This window comes from Asterias rubens, chromosome 7 (assembly GCF_902459465.1).
Source record: "Asterias rubens chromosome 7, eAstRub1.3, whole genome shotgun sequence".
NCBI lineage: Eukaryota > Metazoa > Echinodermata > Asteroidea > Forcipulatida > Asteriidae > Asterias > Asterias rubens.
Window position 1 is genome coordinate 661,076 of NC_047068.1, and position 17,708 is coordinate 678,783.

Genomic DNA, 17,708 nt, shown 5'->3' on the forward strand with positions numbered 1-17,708 from the left:
CTCAGTATCTTGCAGAGATATGGGCCTTTCTATCAAAAAAAGGACTGACAAAACTCTCCTTTTTTATACATTTAAATCTCTTTTTTTAAATCAGAATTTTGTCTGAATTTGTCAGAAATTGAGCAAAATTATAGAAATCTCAGTATCTTGCAGAGATATGGAAATTTCTATCAAATACATTGATAAAATTCCCTTACTTGTTGTACTTTTTTCATTGGGGGTTTTACCTCTGAAAGATATTGAGAATATTTTTCAGAGCTCAAGGTAAAAAAAAGCACAGAAATAATCTTTTTGACTCATTGTGTGGGAGCAGCTCATTCTCATGAGGGTTTTCATGTATGTTAGGGCCTCATCCAAACCCATGAAAAACTCGCAGAGTTGTGCAAACACCTGTGCCTGTTGGTGGACCCCCTCGGCTGCCTGGAACAAGTGTTGGTCCTGGTGGTCTGGGTGCGATGGAAGGTATGTTCTCTGTTCAGTGAAGTTTAATTAGATGCATCACTAGTGTTTTGTTTCACTGGTGTAATGCCTTACAAATTTGATGAGCTAGAGCGAAGCAATTTTTGGATGCATACATACTTGCGCATTCCGAGCTGGAAAGTAGTGGTTGGTCCCTAAAACGTTTGGTTCGGTAAGATCTCTCAAGACGTCGGGATGAGGGCCCCTTATTATTTAGCCTTTTGTTGGTCACGTCACTCTTTTGTTCTCTAGTAAACAGGTTTGAACTGGGGATCTTTCAAGATCATCAAAGGTGCCTTGAGATGTCTTTGCTTGAGCCAATGGAATCTGGACTTGGTGGATGATGAGGACTTCTATTCAGTTGATGATATGAGGGCTGGAGAAACATGTTCTGCTTAGTCATGCCACTTTACATCAGAAATATCTAGTAAGGACACCCTTTTTATTGCCTTTTGATACCAAAGATGACATTGGATTCTTATCATTCGAATTGGTTGGTTTTTAGAAGAGGTCAAGGGTTGCATTTTTTTCTACACTTCATTGTGTTTTGAATTACCCATACTTCCCCAGGTCTTATTTGCGTATTCTCTACACTTTCCCCTGTGTTTTGAATTACCCATACTTCCCCTGGTCTTGCGTATTCTCTACACTTTCATTGTGTTTTGAATAACCCATACTTCCCCTGGTCTTGCGTATTCTCTACACTTTCATTGTGTTTTGAATAACCCATACTTCCCCTGGTGTTGCGTATTCTCTACACTTTCATTGTGTTTCGAATTACCCATACTTCCCCTGGTCTTGCGTATTCTCTACACTTTCACCTGTGTTTTGAATTACCCATACATCCCCTGGTGTTGCGTATTCTCTGCACTTTCACCTGTGTTTTGAATTACCCATACTTCCCCGGGTCTTGCGTACTCTCTACACATTCACCTGTGTTTGGAATTACCCACAATTCCCCTGGCCTTTTTTGTGTGATCTGTACACTTTCACCTGTGTTTTGAATTACCCATAATTCCCCTGGTCTTGCGTATTCTCTACACTTTCACCTGTGTTTTGAATTACCCATAATTCCCCTGGTCTTGCGTATTCTCTACACTTTCACCTGTGTTTTGAATTACCCACAATTCCCCTGGTCTTGCGTATTCTCTACACTTTCACCTGTGTTTTGAATTACCCATAATTCCCCTGGTCTTGCGTATTCTCTACACTTTCACCTGTGTTTTGAATTACCCATACTTCACCGGGTCTTGCGTATTCTCTACACTTTCACCTGTGTTTTGAATTACCCATACTTCACCGGGTCTTGCGTATTCTCTACACTTTCACCTGTGTTTTGAATTACCCATAATTCCCCTGGTCTTGCGTATTCTCTACACTTTCACCTGTGTTTTGAATTACCCATAATTCCCCTGGTCTTGCGTATTCTCTACATTTTCACCTGTGTTTTGAATTACCCATAATTTCCCTGGTCTTGCGTATTCTCTACACTTTCACCTGTGTTTTGAATTACCCATAATTCCCCTGGTCTTGCGTATTCTCTACATTTTCACCTGTGTTTTGAATTACCCATAATTCCCCTGGTCTTGCGTATTCTCTACACTTTCACCTGTGTTTTGAATTACCCATAATTCCCCTGGTCTTGCGTATTCTCTACACTTTCACCTGTGTTTTGAATTACCCATAGTTCCCCTGGTCTTGCGTATTCTCTACACTTTCACCTGTGTTTTGAATTACCCATAATTCCCCTGGTCTTGCGCAATCTCTACATTGTCACCTGTGTTTTGAATTACCCATAATTCCCCTGGTCTTGCGTATTCTCTACACTTTTACCTGTGTTTTGAATTACCCATACTTTCATTGCTGTTGCGTATTCTCTACAATAAGACATGTTTGGTGACGACCCATACTGTCTTTGAGTGGTGAATTTATCACGCTTAATTTTAGCCCTGTTGAAATACTTGGTCAATTTACATGTTCTTTATGGATGGTAGACTTAATATTGATCCAATGTCATCTCCGGTATCATTTGTTGGCAAACGTGCAGTGAGAAAAAATCACTACTTATCATGCTCAAACTGTTGAACAAATTTGTGACGTTTGTGTAATACGTCAGGACTTTTCCGAAGAATTTTTGCGACTTGCTTACCACACAATTGGTAACTAAATTACTGGCCATTATAGAACTTGTTTCACCGACCAGCACATCATCATCTGGATAGAAGTTGTCATCATCTGTCGAGTTAGGATCCCATTGGAACAAGCGTCGACACCTCTTGGCACCACCAGTGAAGCTTGGTTGCGAAACCACAATCGGTGAAATCCTAAGCACTCTTGAGGGCACCATTTCATTTAAGCAAGCAACAACTACCTTCTGCTCAGCAGTTCTGCGTCTAAAACAAAGCGCTAAATTGCGTCTAGCTCGATAGATTTGTAAGACACTACATCGTTGTTACAAAACCACTAGTAGCGCATCTAATTGAACTTCACTGAACAGAGAACATATCAACCATTGCACTTGGACCTTAAGACCATCACAAGTTCCAGGTGGCCGAGGGGGTCCACCGACAGGCACAGGTGTTTGCACGACTCTGCTTTTTTTTTGGCCAAAATTTTCAATAAAAAATTGAACAGGACTCTCCTTGTAACTTGTGTTTTATTTGCATCAACCCCCCCCCCCCCCCCCCCCAATTCAAATATTGAAGGCCCATCTTATCCCGATGGAACCTACCCCCACACTATAAGGACCAATGTTAGCCCCTCTACAGTGTGGGGGTGGGTTCCATCAGGTTAAGATGGACCCTCAGGCCACCATGTTTAACTACAATGCAATTGGGTATGTATTAAGTCGCTTTTAGCCAAGTATTTTTGCGCATATGAAATTAGGTGTAAAAAATAATACACTCCCATTGCTGCACTGTGTTTAAATATGGCGGCCAAGTAGGCGACTCAAGTAATAATGAGATATTAGTCTTTGACCCTAAAAGTTAGCCTTTATTTTCGTACACACAAAACCAAACTTGAAATATATAACACCTTTTACACATTTTAGGGCAAAATTTGATGAAACCATAAGACTATAGCCTTGTAAATATTTTAAGGCAAAATTTGATGAAACCATAAGACTATAGCCTTGTAAAAAAACATTTGGCAAAATTTGATGAAACCATGAGACTAAAGCCTTGTAAAAGAATTAGGCAAAATTTGATGAAACCATAAGACTATAGCCTTGTAAAAAAATTGGGCAAAATTTGATGAAACCATAAGACTATAGCCTTGTAAAAAAAATTGGGCAAAGTTTGATGAAACCATAAGACTATAGCCTTGTAAATATTTTAAGGCAAAATTTGATGAAACCATGAGACTATAGCCTTGTAAAAGAATTGGGCAAAATTTGATGAAACCATGAGACTATAGCCTTGTAAACATTTTAAGGCAAAATTTGATGAAACCATGAGACTATAGCCTTGTAAAAGAATTGGGCAAAATTTGATGAAACCATAAGACTATAGCCTTGTAAAAGAATTGGGCAAAATTTGATGAAACCATGAGACTATAGCCTTGTAAACATTTTAAGGCAAAATTTGATGAAACCATGAGACTATAGCCTTGTAAAAGAATTGGGCAAAATTTGATGAAACCATGAGACTATAGCCTTGTAAAAGAATTGGGCAAAATTTGATGAAACCATAAGACTATAGCCTTGTAAAAAAATTGGGCTAAATTTGATGAAACCATAAGACTATAGCCTTGTAAACATTTTAAGGCAAAATTTGATGAAACCATGAGACTATAGCCTTGTAAAAGAATTGGGCAAAATTTGATGAAACCATGAGACTATAGCCTTGTAAAAGAATTGGGCAAAATTTGATGAAACCATAAGACTATAGCCTTGTAAAAAAATTGGGCTAAATTTGATGAAACCATAAGACTATAGCCTTGTAAAAGAATTGGGCAAAATTTGATGAAACCATGAGACTATAGCCTTGTAAAAAAAATGGGCTAAATTTGATGAAACCATAAGACTATAGCCTTGTAAAAAAAATTGGGCAAAGTTTGATGAAACCATAAGACTATAGCCTTGTAAATATTTTAAGGCAAAATTTAATGAAACCATAAGACTATAGCCTTGTAAAAAAAAATGGGCAAAGTTTGATGAAACCAAAAGACTATAGCCTTGTAAAAAAAATTTGGCAAAATTTGATGAAACCATAAGACTATAGCCTTGTAAACATTTTAAGTCAAAATTTGATGAAACCATGAGACTAAAGCCTTGTAAAAGAATTGGGCAAAATTTGATGAAACCATAAGACTATAGCCTTGTAAATATTTTAAGGCAAAATTTGATGAAACCATGAGACTATAGCCTTGTAAAAGAATTGGGCAAAGTTTGATGAAACCATAAGACTATAGCCTTGTAAAAGAATTGGGCAAAATTTGATGAAACCATAAGACTATAGCCTTGTAAACATTTTAAGGCAAAATTTGATGAAACCATAAGACTATAGCCTTGTAAAAGAATTGGGCAAAATTTGATGAAACCATGAGACTATAGCCTTGTAAACATTTTAAGGCAAAATTTGATGAAACCATGAGACTATAGCCTTGTAAAAGAATTGGGCAAAATTTGATGAAACCATAAGACTATAGCCTTGTAAAAAAATTGGGCAAAATTTGATGAAACCATAAGACTATAGCCTTGTAAACATTTTAAGGCAAAATTTGATGAAACCATAAGACTATAGCCTTGTAAAAAAATTGGGCAAAATTTGATGAAACCATAAGACTATAGCCTTGTAAAAAAAATGGGCTAAATTTGATGAAACCATAAGACTATAGCCTTGTAAAAAAAATTGGGCAAAGTTTGATGAAACCATGAGACTATAGCCTTGTAAACATTTTAAGGCAAAATTTAATGAAACCATAAGACTATAGCCTTGTAAAAGAATTGGGCAAAGTTTGATGAAACCATAAGACTATAGCCTTGTAAAAGAATTGGGCAAAATTTGATGAAACCATAAGACTATAGCCTTGTAAACATTTTAAGGCAAAATTTGATGAAACCATAAGACTATATATCGCCTTGTAAACATTTTAAGGCAAAATTTGTATAAAAACAAACATAAGACTATAGCCTTGTAAAGAAAATTGGGCAAAGTTTGATGAAACCAGAAGACTATAGCCTTGTAAAAAAAATTGGGCAAAATTTGATGAAACAATAAGACTATAGCCTTGTAAACATTTTAAGGCAAAATTTGATGAAACCATAAGACTATAGCCTTGTAAAAAAAATTGGGCTAAATTTGATGAAACCATAAGACTATAGCCTTGTAGTTGTAAACATTGTAGACAAAATTTGATAAGACTATAGCCTTGTAAACATTTTAAGGCAAAATTTTATGAACCATAAGACTATATAGCCTTGTAAACATTTTAAGGAACAATTTGATAAAACCATAAGCCTTGTAAACATTTTTGGGCACAATTTGATATAACAAACTTTCTGGCAAAATTTGTGAAAAAACACAAGGCTTTAGTTTCATAGTCTTGAACACATTTTCAGACAAAATTTGAGCAACTAGAGAGGTCAAGACTTGGATCCATTAGGTGACAGAGACAGCATCCAGGTAAAGCTGAAAAATAAAAACAATAACAACATGCATGTTAACTTTTTAACAGGGGTGACCAAGGAGTGTTGGGCAGCATCAAAAATAAGTTTTTAGAGTTCATTAAAAGTCTTATCATGTTTTTCCAAAGTTTTGTAAAAAATACTGTTGTTGAACTTATTTTTTTAGCTTTAAAGCTATTTCTTGGAATTAAAGTTTGCTGTATTTTAACTAGTAGAAGTAAAAGCCTGTATATGCAAAGTTGGAGAAAGTTGTGATAATGATAACCAATTCTGGACCTTCACATTCAGTCACACTGCTACTTTGTGTTCCAAAATGTAGTGAAACATTTTGCAAACAAAATATAACCATACATTTAAAATTGAAATGCTCTATAAAGAACTAGGTTCTCTTTAATAATTTGTATTTTACTCTTCAAAAGACAATCTGCTGCATGGCACACTCTTTTTTCTTAAAAGTTGCATGCTACAAAATATTTATGTACTTATGTACCTCAACACATCCACCTCAGCCCTCCATTAAGTTGAGCTTGAATCTCCCTCGGTGCATTCATTCAAGCCTTGCTGATGAACTGACACTGTTGACTTAGGTGCTGCTTCATGGATGACATGGGTCTTTGTTATGACGCCTCGCAGTTGGTTCATAGGTAAAATAAAGCAATTATTCTTGTATTAGTCTTCGTTTAATAATCTGATTGAACAGAGTTTAATTCTGACGCAATAGACCCAGTACTCATAATCTTGTAGTTAGGTACACCATTGCAAGCTTCAATTTCAACTTCAGCCTATTTATCCTGGGGGTGGGGGGGATGATCCACAAAAGGCTGGCATGGAGGGGATTAAGGGACCATATTGTCTTTCATTTTTAAAGGTACATACACGCACATGGATGTTATTCATGGGATCCGGCACTTCTGGGGCCGAGGCAACGTATTGGGGGGGGGGGCTCAATGCCATGAGACCCCCCCCCTCACCCCCCCCCCCCTCACCCCCTGGCTAATGATGCCTGGTGTAATAGAACCCCAAGCTAATAATGTTCTAGAATCAACACCTCTCGTGAAGCTAACTTGGAAGTCAGAGGACTTCAAAAGATAAATTTAGAGTATTACTGGGAGACTTTTGAGATGCTGGTGGCAAATGACATAAACATCATTTTGTGTGTGTCTCTAAGCATGAGAGCACATGCTCAGCCTGAGCACACGCACTACTGGCGAGAAAGAACTGGGAAAAAAGGACTGTCTAAAAGTCTCTCATTACCTTAAATTAAGACCATTTGTTCGTCTTTGCTCTCCCATGATGAGGGGTGATAATGCCTCTTGGTTTCTTGGACAGGTCCTTGGTGGATGCATGGGTTGGTGTGGCTGTACATCTATCAGTAGGCCTAAAGTAAATGCAAAGTTTAAAATCAAAATGCAATCTTTAGTCTTTTTAAACACTGGTGTTAGTTGCAACAATGAAATTCCTTAAAATGTTTGAAACTGTTCAAGAAACATAGAACTATTATGCTTCATATAGCAGTGCCCTTTACTCCAGAGAATTTTTTTTTTACAAGTGTCGACTGCATCTGGAATGGCCTACTAACCACTGTGGTTTCAGCTCAGTCACTGGAGATCATCCGGAGCCGGCCGCATGAACCCACTCACCCTCCTGTGGGGGGTACTGTGAAATAGTCGGGGGGGGGGGGCTTGTTGCCATTAGACCCCCCCCCCCCGGCTGTTAAGCGACGCTTGCAATGTAATTGAATCCCAGCCCAAGCTAAAAATGCTCCAGAATCAACATCTTTCATAAAGCTGACAAAGAAATTAAAGGACATCCAGAAATTAAAATGGGACACTTTTGAGATGCTGGTGGCAAATGACATAAACGTCCTTTTTTTGTGTCTCTGTGCGTGAGAGCACATGCTCAGTATTGCACAAGAACTGGTGAGAACTGTGAAAAAAGGAACTGTCTAAAATCTCTCATTACCTTGAATTAAGACCAATTGTTCGTCTTTGCTCTCCCATGATGAGGGGTGCATAATGCCTCTTGGTTTCTTGAACAGGTCCTTGGTGAATGCATGGGTTGGTGTGGCATGTACATCTATCTGTAGAAAACGCAAAGTGTAAAAACAAAATGCAATCTTTAGGTTTTATTTTAAACAGGTGTTTAACTGTTAGGTAATAATAATATTATCAAAGTCTTATTTAAGCACACGTATCTACTAAACAAGGTACTCAAGGCGCTGAGTATATACAAACTTTCAGAAAGATTGGTAGTTGCAGTGATGAATTTTGAGACCAAATTATTTAGCACCTCGTAAGGGTTTACAAGGCATACAGAAAAATGCACTTGGTTCTTTTTCATGCATTACACAACACATGGGACCAACGTCTTTACGTCCCATCCGAAGGACAAAGCAATGGTTAAGTGTCTTCCTTAAGGACACAAGTGTCACGGCTGGGGATTCGAACCAACACTCTGCTGATCAAAAACACCAGAGATTATCCTGTAGCCGCTGTTTAAAAGTAAGCATGTTAAGGCAGTTTCTTCAAAGTTAAATATTTTTCCCCATAAAGAGAGCCTTTTGTCAAGGCCTTCGTGGCCCAAGCGACTGGAACAGAAGACCACACGTGAGTGTCGAAGCCACGAGGAGGGCCTTTTCCAACTTGTTCTGCAGTTTTGTTGATGAATTATTCATCGAGTATGAAACGTGCATTAATGTATGCTGACCTGCTGACCCCCGTCGCTTCTGATTGGTTTGGGCTTTTGCTACCCTTTTGGGTAGCTAAGGTCGAGATTTGAAGAAACACATAAGAAACCGCAAACAAGTTGGAAAAGGCCCTCGTGGCTTCTCCACTCCCGTGTCTGGTCTCCCGTTCCAGTCGCTTGGGACCGAGGCTCTACGAAGCTGTCCAAGCCATGAAGGCCTTGACAAAAGGCTACCATAAATATTTTTCAAGAAAAACTTTGACATTTGTGATTAGCAGCAGGTACAATTATTTTAAAATCCAGAATGAATTTTAATTTAGTGTTCCTGTGAAGATTTAACAGGGTTGAATGTGACTGACCGAGAGACGAAGTTATTTCAATTGTAAGAAAAATCAAATGACTATCTTCATGGCATTTCAAAATATGCTTAGAACTACCCAAAGTCTGAAATGAGTCAAGAAATCCACCACTCTAGTTGGTATACCTGAACAGCTAGTCATAAAAAAGTGTAATGTGACTAACCGGTAATGTGACTGACTGTGCAATGTAATGCGACTGACCAAATCTTTTTTTAAGACTGCAAGAGGAGGATTCTAAGAGGTCAGCTGTCAGAATTTAATCTCATGGAGACATGTGAATTTAGTATTTCCCTCCTCAGTAGCTGTGAGTTTAATAAAAGTTTACTGTTCCTAATGGCAGGGCCAGTAGGTACATTTACATGTAGTTACTCAGTGTCTTTGTTATATTTAAATACTTTGCCTTATTTGGGTCTACAGTCTTAAGTTATCCCTCAGGAATTCCTTAGAGCATTATTTTCCAGTCAAGTATGAAGTTTTGAATAGAGGGAATTGTGAGGTACATGTATGTTGAGTACATTGGTGCGGTCAGGAAGAGTGAGTCTATGCTACAAAAATGTAGCTGTGTGTTGGATAGAGGGAGGTAATTCTAGCAGCCCTTAGATAGAGAGAGGATGTGATCCTTGTTGATCCAGTGGCAAAAAGTTGCACTGGGAGTTTAGTCTCTGCAATTCTTTGTGATTGTGCGCCATTGCCAAAAATGAGAGCAGATTTTCAGGCTGCTATATTTTAGGACAAATTGTTTTCAGTGAGACAACAATACTGAGAGCTGAGCTTCAAGAGCAACACTATTATGGTAACCGTAAGTTAATTTCTTATTTTTATTTCATACTTCTGCATTTCAAACTTTACTCAAATCAAGTGCATGATGCTATTTTTGTTCCGAGAAGAAGTTTAGTTTTAAATCAATGTGGTTTGGAAAATGCAAGTCATGGCTATTTTCAATGCTTATTACATTCATTCTAGAGGCGTGTTTACTGTTTATTAAATTCTCTAGTGTTTTGGACTTTTGAAAATGTTCATTTTGCCTGTAAGAAATTTAATGGAAGATTCATTGAAAACTTTGAGCAGTTTATTATTCATTTGTTGGAAAAATTTATTAGAAGATTGTGGTTTACTTTCCCCCCAAAATAGATGTTTTCACCCCTGGGTGTGAGTATGGATACTAAGAAGAAACGCCGGACTGAGTGCCGACCGAATGACAAGACGTCCAAGACGTCCACGAGAAGCAGAGGGCGCAACAGCTTTTGAGAACTTTATGATTTATGTGAACTTTGAACTTTGTGACTGGAACCACAACATGTTAATCTCAGATAGTTATTTTGTGGAAGCTGGGATTTTTTAGCTTACATCTTTGTGGAGTGGAAAGTGGACGCCTATAATCCGGTGCGACTGTTCCTTTGCTTTTTATTGTGTAACTGTTTAGTTCGAATGTGGAAAGGATAGTCCGAAAGACACAACCATTATTATTTATTATCTTTGACGTTGAGTGATCAACAATCTATATATAACAAGCGTGTATTTATTTACGCCAGTGTCACTCTGTCACAGGTTGACTAATGGAAGCAGTTGGAAATAGTTGTTTTGTATATTTTGTGGTACACTAAAATATAGGGCCATGATTTGCTGTTGTAAATAGTGCTAACGTGAGCTGCTACTGTGCAACTGCTGGGGCAAGCGCTACTGGCTACTGTGCAGCGGCTACAGCTACCGTGTTGAAATGTTGTAAATAGTTTGGACAGGTGGGCAAGTGCTACTGTGCAGCAGTAGAACTTGCAATGCAAGCACAAAGGATTTTTGTTAGGGGCGGTCCTTTGTTTTCCTTGGGGCGTTGGCTCTCGGGAATGTCTTGAGAATTTCACTGGTATGCTTGAGTGTAGATAGTGGTGGTGGTGTATATGAATGGGAGAAAGTGAATTGATGTGCAGAGTACCAGTTCTGAAGTGAGTGGGGTGATGTGTAGGAAGTTGGGGCTATGCATTTAGAGTTCTGCTTGCGTTGCTACAGCACAGACGTTAAATTCTGGTAAGGCACAGAGGAGGACTGAACTCGACAAATCGTAAGTTACTTTTAATTATGTTTATGGAGGAACCCATTGGATTGAAGTAGTATTTTTCATTCAATATTAAGCATTTTGTAAAAGCATTTTTTGTTTAAAGGAATTGTTGGTCCAAAAGCGGAGAATTGCAAGTTTGATAATTTTTCATTGTTTTATTGGAAAGCGTGCCGATACCATCCCATAATGTTTTCGACCTTGTTCTTGTACAGTTTTGGTTCATTTTTAATTATTATAGATGGCCCTTATCCACCCGACTTTTAAAGTCCGGGAGTGACTGATCGGACGCCCCTGATGACATGATAAATCACATGGGACCGTCACGCCAACATTTTCATCACTAGAGTGGAGTTGGAACTTAACCGATGGCAGGGTTTTCTAGAGCTGGAAACACAGAATGCACAGATGAACATCCAATGAACAGTACACTTCTCACGACCATTGAGGAACTATGATATTGTAGACTCAGGAGAATTAACGAGCCTAAGGAGTGGTGTGAACCTTAGAGTAGACAGTTTGTTAAATAATTGTTGGATTGTAAAGAAGTTACCAAGTACTGTGATACCTGGTTGAATTATTGAGAAGTTGCAAAGTATTGGAGATATTGTTGAATTATTGAGAATTTGCAAAGTACCGGAGATATATTGTTGAAATTATTGAGAAGTTGCAAAGTATTGGAGATATTGTTGAATTATTGAGAATTTACAAAGTACCGGAGATATATTGTTGAAATTATTGAGAAGTTGCAAAGTATTGGAGATATTGATGAATTATTGAGAATTTGCAAAGTACCGGAGATATATTGTTGAAATTATTGAGAAGTTGGAATTTGAGATCGAGGTGATGCAAGGCGTAGAAACTTGAATCAACTACTGGCGAGTTAAGGTTACTTGAAGCCAGTAACTGTAACTCACAAGTTTAAGAGTCGGGTTGACTCAATTTAAGGTTTGGAATGAGTGAATTTTGGAAGTTGAATTTATTGTTTTTTGAGGTGTGGCCACTGAAAATAATTCAGATTGCAGAAGAGTTGTGTTGTAAATAAATTGTAATATTTTGTAATAATCTTGATTGGCTTGAGTGCAAATTTATTTCTGCAGTGTTGGTTTCTTCCTAGGTTGCAACAACAACCCCGATGGGTTGGTTGTGACACACTCCCTTAGAAGGAAGTTGTACATATTTTGGGAAGTAAAATCTGTCCCCAGTTTACAAAGAACACTGCTTTTCTCTGTAACAAAAACATTCACCAAGCTTAGAGCGGTGAATACTCTAGCGCTCAATTTTGTTGGGATTTTTGTGAATCTTTTACAAGTTTCCAAAGTCGAATCAAGGACATATTTTGTATAATGATAGTGCCATATAATCAAGGTGACTTAAACTGAGATTTGTAGTTACCAGTCAAATAATTTCCTTTAATTGATTGAGGTTTGTGTCAAACTACTCAAGTCTGTCAAGACTCAAGACCACGAACACAGGAATAGTGTTTTTAAGTTTAAATGAGATTGATAAAAAGAATGAAAGAGGTCAAAAGTACGTGTCAATCATTCTAACTAATGTGCATAGGTCACAACACTGATACTTGATTGGCTTTTGAATGGCTTTTGAAGAGCATTGTTCTGCATATTCATGCGGTTTGTTGACCTGTTCATTGTTCAATGCGATAAAGTTTTTACTAGTGAAGAACGTACGTGCATTTCAAACTTGCCGCTTTGACGACAGGTAAGCGCGTATGTATGCATCATTTTGATCGTTTCAACACCAGAAAGTCCCCCAGAGAAGCTATATATTTTTTTACAAACTTACCTTGCTATCTTTGCTGTAATTTTGCTGCTTAATTGTTCATAACATGTGAAAAAAAACTTGCAGCAACACGCGAGGTCTTTTTCACCGTTCACCATTTTCTATCCAATATGGCGGCGATTTCCATGACGTAGGCCTACGTAGGCCAATTTGCATATACTGTTCAGGGGGGGGGGTAAGTGTTGGGTGGTTGGGACCACAAACATAAAGAAACATGTTTTGGGGTGGAGTCTTTCTAAGTGGGTTTCCCCCGTTTTGTTTTTCCTTTTTTGAACAAGGGTAGTTTGATTTTTTTTTTTTTTTTTTTTTTTTTTACAACTCACAAAATTGTAATTTATTGGTATAAATTTGGTAAAATATAACAGCACTCCGAGCACCGGAAAAAAACATTGAACTTCGACTTTCATCAACTTGTTTTGACCCACACCCACCACATATTTCGATAAGCTAGATACAATACACATCAACATTATTAAAATACAATGGCCTCTTACGAACAGAATAATTTGTAATAAAATAAGAAATAAGCCGAAACTCATGATTAAATTCCAGCTAAAACTATCAATTTTATTATGTACTCTGTGAACACTTCAAACGTGGCAAGCATGGCCTTTAGTAATCCATAAAATACAAAACACAGAAACAAAACGGGTTTCTTATTATTTCAAATTCTGATTGTCTGCAAAGCACCACTTAAACTGGTGGAATTATCGGTTAATTGTTATTTCTGTTAATTAACAAGGAATATTTTGGAAGTGGGGAATTTTGTTTTTTTATTGTTATCCAAAGTTTGGGGTTGCAGCTGAGAAAGATTAGGCTGTTTCAGCAATTAACATGTTAGAGCTAAGCAAAAACAAATATTGCTTAATAACTTCAGCTAAGCAAAATGAACAGGATACCAGTCACAGATGTTAAATGGTACTTTTGCAGGTAACCTAATATTTGTGATTAAAGACGGTGGACACTACTGGTAATTGTCAAAGACTACCTCTTCACAGATGGTGCATCTCATCAACATATGCGTAAAATAACAAACCAGTTAAAATTAGAGCTCAAATTGGTCATTGAAGTTGCGAGATAATAATGAAATTAAAAAAACACCCATGTCACATGAAGTTGTGTGCTTTCAGATGCTTGATTTCGAGACCTCAAATTCTAAATCTGAGGTCTCCAAATAAAATTCCGCGGAAAATTACTTCTTTCTCGAAAACTATGTTACTTCATAGGGAGCTGTTTCTCACAATGTTTTATACTATCAACCTCTCCCCATTACTCGTAATCAAGAAAGGTTTTATGATAATAATTATTTTGAGTAATTACCAGTAGTGTCCACTACCTTTATTTGTTCATTTTTAGTTCCAGCCTCACTTCAATTATACTAGTTTGACTGGGAGTAAACAAAAATGGCCATGCGATGATGATCAACTTTTTCATTCATTTCTTAAAAAGTAATAAACATGAACTTGAACTATTCGAGAAACAAACAAAGACTCATTCATAGTCTTGTGTGTAGAATTGATGACCGCAACCACGCTGTGTGACAGCACTCTACTCCATGCAACCTTTCTTCCTCACTTAAACATTTCAAAAAAGCACAAAGACAAATATTACACATTCATTAATTATGTGTATTTACATTTCTAGATGCATTTTCTGTTTTCAGTGCATTAAAGTGTCTTCTCTTTTAAATAAGACTTTTTTTAAGAATTATAAAATGTACATTATATTAAAGACTTTAATCTTTGTCAAATTGATAATCAAGGAGATTATTAACTCAAACAATTCAAAAATTTTTTTGTTTTAAGTTTCAACAAAACAAACAAGCGACCTTCAATATGAACTACACTGCTGGCTCATATACCATCCCATATTTTCTGATCCACTTTGCCTCAACAATGAAAGCATTATAACATCTCTTTTTTTTCTTTTTTTCTTTTTTTTTTTTTCAGTTTTGAGCGGATACATTTGTTTTTTACTTGAAAATGATCTTTTAAAAGAAACTAACCAGTGAAATTTCAGTTAGCTTTACAGCACACACAACATTTGAGTAAACACTTGTCTGTTATTAAATCCTTCCTTCCAAAGGCCCATTTAATCATGTAGGTCTGGGTCTAATTTCAAAAGGTTGCTTGCTTAGCACAGAAAAATCTTGCTTAGCAGAAACAGGTCATCAGCCATAACACCATGTGATGTACAATGCTTGTAACAACTGGTTCCCTGAAAAATCGGCTAAGCACCATTTTCTTTCCAATACCTAAATATAATTGGGCACTGGGTTTTAGCTCCATAAAGCAAAGAAACTCAATTTTTTAAATTTTATTTAGACAACAGGTCCAATCAAAATGGAATTATTTAATGTATCGGTTGCCACTGGTTCCCTTCTATGTTATGCTAAGCACATAAAATCGGCAAGCAAGATTTGCCGGTTGACAACTTTGTGAAACTTGACCCAGGTTCTTGTACTGCAAATCAATAGAACTGGAAGGAGCACGCACATTCAGTGTGTATTGGAGGAAAAAAAAATATATAATTCAAGTTTGAATCAAAGAGCATGTTTGAATCTTGTCTGCATGGTAATTGACTTTTTTCTCTCCTTTGCATTGATCTCCAAACTGAATACCAATGCTACTATAAACCTCTCTTACAAATCACACCTTTAAAAACTTGTTACCCCCCCCCCCCACCCATTCGAAAAAAAATTATGATTACAATTTAGTACTTCTAGCAGAAAACCGGTACTGGTCCCTTTTTCCAATTGGTGCCTGCTTTACTACTTTCAAGAATATCTGAAGGCTCGATGAATTCTGAAAAGTTCTGATATTTCGCATGCCTGTTTTTCATCCAGAAAAAAAAAATCAAGATAAGGTCAAACCTCTAGATAATAAATTAAAGAATATCTATCATTTCTTAATATATAAATGTATCTAAATGTGTCTGAAACAAAACAAAAAGCCCCAAATCTTCATAAGATTAGTCAACAAAACTCCACCAATTGTATTCAACCCGCGTGAACCGTAAACCTCTAATAAATAATCTCTTGGATATATACACGTCGATTCGGTCTAATTTTACATACATTGGAATATAACAAATGAAAACAAAAACTACTAAGCTGTATAGTAAAGCTTATACTAAGAAGTACTGTTTGATGCAAGACACATTTGCATCTTCAGAGTGCAAGATTGACTGGGATGATGTTAAAGGAACACGTTACCTTGGATCGGTCAAGTTGGTCTTTGAAAAGCGTCCTGTAACCGTTTGTTATAAAATCAATATGGTTAGAAAGATGTTGTAAAAGTAGAGCACAATGATCTACACAAATATGCCTCAAAATTGCGTGGGTTTCGTTTTACCTCGTTGAAAAACACGGTCGGCCATATATGGGAGTCAAAACTTTGACTCCGTATAAATGGCCGACCGTGTTAGTTCGCGACGTAAAATGAAAACCGTGCAATTTTGAGTGATACTTGTGTGGATCATTATATTCTACTTTTAAAACATCTTTCTAACCATATGCATTTCATAACAAACGGTTTCAAACGCTTTTCATAGACCAACTCGTCCAATCCAAGGCAACGTGTTCCTTTAACCAACTAGAGCAATGTCGAGTGGGCACATTCAGTCGACCCGTGGTTGACTACTAACCAGCAGCGTACATGCGCAGTGACACACTCACTCGAATGACTCATTTAGAAGTCTAGTCAACCTTCCCCCTTTTTGCTATGTAGTCACTGGTTCCCCTCTATCTGCGCTTTACACATGTTAGAATGGAACATGCTGTTGGGACCAGTGAAGAAACCATGGGCTCGAGGCTGGTTAACAAATTTACCAGCTAAACAAAAATTAGCAGGGAACCATTCAGTAACAATATAAATGTACATCTTATGACATTTTGGATGGTAACCTGCATTTGCTCAGCAAAGCTTTTTATCTGCTAAGTAGCTTTCCAACAACGAGCCCATTCCTCAGCCAAGTTGATTATCAAATATTTTACAACGGTAAACAAAAATTCTATCGAAATGAAATGAGATGCATTTTAAAAACCTACATCTGCGAATTTTTTTTTATATTTACATGAAACGCTATTTCAGGCCAGAGTGTGGCGTAAATGTGCTGTTATATTCATGCAAGATGTACATAAATAGTAGCCTCCTTTTAGTGGAGTTTCTTTTAAAAACTAGACAAGAGTTGTACAAGCGGGTGGCAGGTTAAAAAATAAAAATCTAACTATACACGAAAAACCGAAACAAAATTACTGGAAAACAAACGACCAATCTATTGCACGTAACAAATCAAAAATAGTAATTTATCTGTAATATTTTCATAAAGAGCTTGTTTAAAAACACAACTTTGTAAATTTGTTGTCCATTAGTTGTGGTGGCGAGTAAATGAGCTGATAAGGCAGTGTTAGAATGGTAGGATGCCATCAAGCTATGCACCAATGTTTCTTTGAACTTAATATCAAAACATTTTTTCTTTGGCTGTTGAGTACCTATTCTTTTATCTACAACAATCTTTCCTGAATATATATTTTTTTGAAATAGTACATTCAAATTTAACAGAGATTTTCCGGATCCTAAAAAAGCAATAATTGATCTGTATTTTCATACACGCCCCACTTCAAAAGTAAATTTCTGTGGCAAGTACAGATAAGGCGTTGTTTCTCTTCAACTCAATCTGTTTCAGGTACCAATTCATTTTGAAAAACAGGTACAGGTACAATTTC

At 37.0% G+C, this 17,708-nt stretch overlaps 1 long non-coding RNA gene across 1 annotated transcript; it reads right to left on the reverse strand.

Annotated features, from left to right (window-relative positions):
* Positions 1 to 5,906: 5,906 nt before the first annotated feature.
* Positions 5,907 to 13,250, reverse strand: LOC117292680. Its single transcript, XR_004519310.1, has 5 exons — positions 12,986 to 13,250; positions 8,051 to 8,168; positions 7,343 to 7,466; positions 6,579 to 6,714; positions 5,907 to 6,092 (listed from the first exon to the last, which is right to left on the reverse strand). It is a non-coding gene; the product is annotated as an uncharacterized LOC117292680 (long non-coding RNA).
* Between the last annotated feature and the right edge of the window lie 4,458 nt (positions 13,251 to 17,708).